Source organism: Mesoplodon densirostris, chromosome X (genome assembly GCF_025265405.1).
Source record: "Mesoplodon densirostris isolate mMesDen1 chromosome X, mMesDen1 primary haplotype, whole genome shotgun sequence".
NCBI classification, from domain to species: domain Eukaryota; kingdom Metazoa; phylum Chordata; class Mammalia; order Artiodactyla; family Ziphiidae; genus Mesoplodon; species Mesoplodon densirostris.
In genome coordinates, this window is record NC_082681.1 from 38,034,369 (window position 1) to 38,038,789 (window position 4,421).

Sequence of the window (4,421 nt, forward strand, 5' to 3'; positions counted from 1 at the left end):
ATTATATCAAATATATGACTCAATAAATATGTGTGTTGAATAAATAAATGATCACCCAGCTGGTAAGAAATAAAAGAAAATCATAATCAAGTAATTGATGAACTACCACATCTTCATTGCCATAGGTACACTGGCATATATAAAAATACCATTTGGTAATGTTACCACCACAAAAAACTTTTCCTAGTCAGAAGGATGCTTTTTGCAGATGAGAAACTTCTACTTACCTCTGTACATCACCAGCGTAATTTCCCTGCATTTATAATTAGTCCTAATTTTTTAAGAGTAGTCCTCAATGACACAATATATTTCTTTCAGCCACCACTTGACTCTACTCATTCCTTACTTTTAATTGTCCTGCTTCACCTCATTCTAAGATAGCTATTGCTATACTGCAGCTATTGAAGCCTACAAAGTTTTGCAGCCACTGAAACTGACTAAGTTTTGTTGGGATAAGAATTGTTTTGATGTCCAGTTATGTTTCAGAAATGCATTCCTAGAGATTAAAGCCTGTTGTGTTATATTTCAACGGGATTTTTCTTTCTTAAATTAGTAGCTAGTAGTTGTATCATTGCCTTTCCAAACAGGCCTTTACCTAGATCCCCTTAATACTTCTTGTGAACCCCAGTTCCTTTGTTCTCTTCCTGTTTCCAGATTCTTTATATCCATGGGAGATACAACTTTTCTGTTTTTCTCTAGTGTACCTGTGCAAACCCTAACACTGACCAGCTGGCCACTTTTCCTATCCCTTGGCAATCTCTGCCAATAATTCTCCACTCCATTTTCTTCTACTGATTCTTCTTCTTCCACAAAGGACACAGGATGGACTGTTATAAATGAATTGCGTCAGGATTTCTTTTCTCTTACCTGAAAGCAAAGGACTGATCTTTCCAACTCAAAAATTTTAAGACTGTGATTCCCTCAATCATCCTTTCGGTCTCTGTGAGAGTTGAAAACTGTCATATTTCTCAGGAAAACTGCAAAAGGAATGACAAAATGAAGGTTACTAGGAGATGTGAATGACTGTTTTTTCAACTCTTGTGCTTTGGGAGCTTTTATCTTGAGCCTAAAAGCCATAAAGACAAAGAGTATAATAATTGCACATAAAATGGAAGACATAAAAGCCAGGTTGAATTGTAGCTTCTAGTTCCCTACGACCTTAGTTATGCAACAACACTTGATGTAACTGGGCTTTGTGAGCCAGAAATTAAGACGAATGTCCTGTCAAAGTGTTAGAATATTTGAAATTGTAACTGTCTCTGAAAATCCAAGTCCAAGAAAAATATAGGATAGGTATTATTTTCTCCATCTGTCAGATGAGAAAATGGCAGCCTAGAAAGATTTAGTGGAGGAAGCCTAGGAAAAACAGACCCCCAGGTGATAGAGTCCACATGACCTTTCTCCAAGATTAGTGTTCTTTCAACTATATGTTCAGTCTCTACCTCCTCTGAACAGGCCTTGAAAACCACATAGCTAATGAATTTCCAAATCACATCTCTCCTTCAAATATGCATTAAAATTCCTAAATCAAAATGCATAATTATATTATAGAAATAATTAACATTATGTGGGAAAAATCATTACTCTAAACATTTCAATCAGCAATAATTGTGCCTCAGATAAACTTCATGAGCTGTGATATTGCCACTGCACAAAGATACATTAAAAGTTGATTCAGAAGAAAAAGTTGATGTACAAACCACTTGAATCAGAAAAAAAAATGTGAATGGATGTTTGAATATAGCAGTTTATTATTTTCATCACTTTTGTACAACCTTTGATGACCTGAATTAACTGTGTAGCTTCCAACTTTTAAGAAATCTGACTTGCCTAGTTTCACTTGATGAAATTTCTTGCGCCATGACAAACATCTCTACTAGCCTTCTTCTGAAATTTGAAGAAACACATTCTGACTATGTACAAACAACAAGCAACTGTAATATAATATAATCCTTGAAAATTACCTTGTTACCTAGACAAGAGGGTGAACAGTCACATTATTAAAAAAAAAAGGATGGCATGTTCTTGAGTAGAAGCAGTGCTAATCAATCCAACATGTTTAACATGACTCAACTTCTAAGAGTTGACAGGGACTCAAAGGGCAACAAATCCTGCTGATGGTCATTTATTAATACTTTGAGCATGTGTATGCCTTTTCTGCAATTTGTCTCTGATGGTCCAGCAGTACACTCATGCTCAGCCTCCTTTGGGACAGTCACAGATGTCTCCAAGGCAGCTGTAATGGAGTCTAGAGTGTCACTTATGGTTTCAGTTTTTCACCATTGAGAACGATGATGGTTGTGGGTTTGTCATATATGGCCTTTATTATGATGAGGAAAGTTCCTTCTATGCCTACTTTCTGGAAGGCTTTTATCATAAATGGGTGTTGAATTTTGTCAAAAGCTTTCCCTGCGTCGACTGAGATGAGCATATGGTTTTTCTCCTTCAATTTTTTAATATGGGTTATCACATTGATTGATCTGTGTACACTGTAGAATCCTTGCATTCTTGGGATAAAACTCATTTGATCATGGTGTATGATACATTTAATGTGCTGTTGGATTCTGTTTGCTAGTATTTTGTTGAGGTTTTGTATCTACATTCATCAGTGATATTGGCCTGTAGTTTTTCTTTGTGACATCTTTGTATGGTTTTGGTATCAGGGTGATGATGGCCTCATTGAATGAGTTTGGGAGTGTTCCTCTGCTATATTTTGGAAGAGATTGAGAAGGACAGGTGTTAGCTCTTCCCTATATGTTTGGCAGAATTTGCCTGTGAAGCCATCTGGTCCTGGGCTTGTTTGTTGGAAGATTTTTATCACAGTTTCTATTGCAGTGCTTGTGATTGGTCTGCTCATATTTTTGATTTCCTCCTGGTTCAGTCTTGGAAGGTTGTGCATTTCTAAGAATTTGTTCATTTCTTCCAGGTTGTCTATTTTACTGGCATATAGTTGCTTGTAGTAATCTCTCATGATCCTTTTTTTATTTCTCCAGTATCAGTTGTTACTTCTCCTACTTCATTTCTAATTCTATTGATTTGAGTCTTCTCCCTTTTTTACTTGATGAGTCTGGCTAATGGTTTATCAATTTTGTTTATCTTCTCAAAGAACCAGGTATTAGTTTCATAGATCTATGCTATCATTTCCTTCATTTCTTTTTCATTTATTTCTGATCTGATTTTTATGATTTATTTCCTTCTGCTAACTTTGGGGTTTTTTGGTCTTTTTTCTCTAATTGCTTTAGGTGCAGGGTCAGGTTGTTTATTTGAGATGCTTCTTGTTTCTTAAGGTAGGATTGTATTGCTGTAAACTTCCCTCTTAGAACTGCTGTTGCTGCATCCCATAGGTTTTGGGTCATCGTGTTTTCATTGTCATTTGTTTCTAGGTATTTTTGATTTCCTCTTTGATTTCTTCAGTGATCTCTTGGTTATTAAGTAGTGTGTTGTTTAGCCTCCATGTGTTTGTATTTTTTACAGATTTTTTCCTGTAATTGATATCTAGTCTCAAAGCGTTGTGGTCAGTAAAGATACTTGATATGATTTCAATTTTCTTAAATTTACCAAGGCTTGATTTGTGACCCAAGATATAATGTATCCTGGAGAATGTTCCATGAGCACTTGAGAAGAATGTGTATTCTGTTGTTTTTGGATGGAATGTCCTATAAATATCAATTAAGTCCATCTTGTTTAATGTATCATTTAAAGCTTGCGTTTCCTTATTTATTTTCATTTTGGATAATCTGTCCATTAGTTGGATTATCTGTCCACTGGTGAAAGTGGGGTGTTAAAGTCGCCTACTATGATTGTGTTACTGCTGATTTCCCCTTTTATGGCTGTTAGTATTTGCCTTATGTATTAAGGTGTTCCTATGTTGGGTGCATAAATATTTACAACTGTTAACCTTCTTCTTGGATTGATCCCTTGACCATTATGTAATGTCCTTCTTTTTCTCTTGTAATAGTCTTGGTTTGAAAGTCTATTTTATCTGATATGAGAATTTCTACTCCAGCTTTCTTTTGATTTCCATTTGCATGGAATATCATTTTCTATTCCCTCACTTTCAGTCTGCATGTGTCCCTAGGTCTGCAGTGGGTCTCTTGTAGACAGCATGTATATGGGTCTTGTTTTTGTATCCATTCAGCCAGGCTACGTCTTTTGGTTGGAGCATTTAATCCATTTACATTTAAGGTAATTATTGATATGTATGTTCCTATTACCATTTTCTTAATTGTTTTGGGTTTGTTATTGTAGGTCTTGTCCTTCTCTTGTGTTTCCTGCATAGAGAAGTTCCTTTAGTATTTGTTGTAAAGCTGGTTTGGTGGTGCTGAATTCTCTTAGCTTTTGCTTGTCTGTAAATGTTTTAATTTCTCCATCAAATGTGAATGAAATCCTTGCTGGGTAGAGTAATCTGGTTGTAGGTTTTT

General features: G+C 35.6%; 1 pseudogene; it reads right to left on the reverse strand.

The window, feature by feature from the left end:
* Window positions 1–1,535: 1,535 nt before the first annotated feature.
* LOC132482786 (U4 spliceosomal RNA) lies at window positions 1,536–1,659 on the reverse strand (annotated as a pseudogene).
* Between the last annotated feature and the right edge of the window lie 2,762 nt (window positions 1,660–4,421).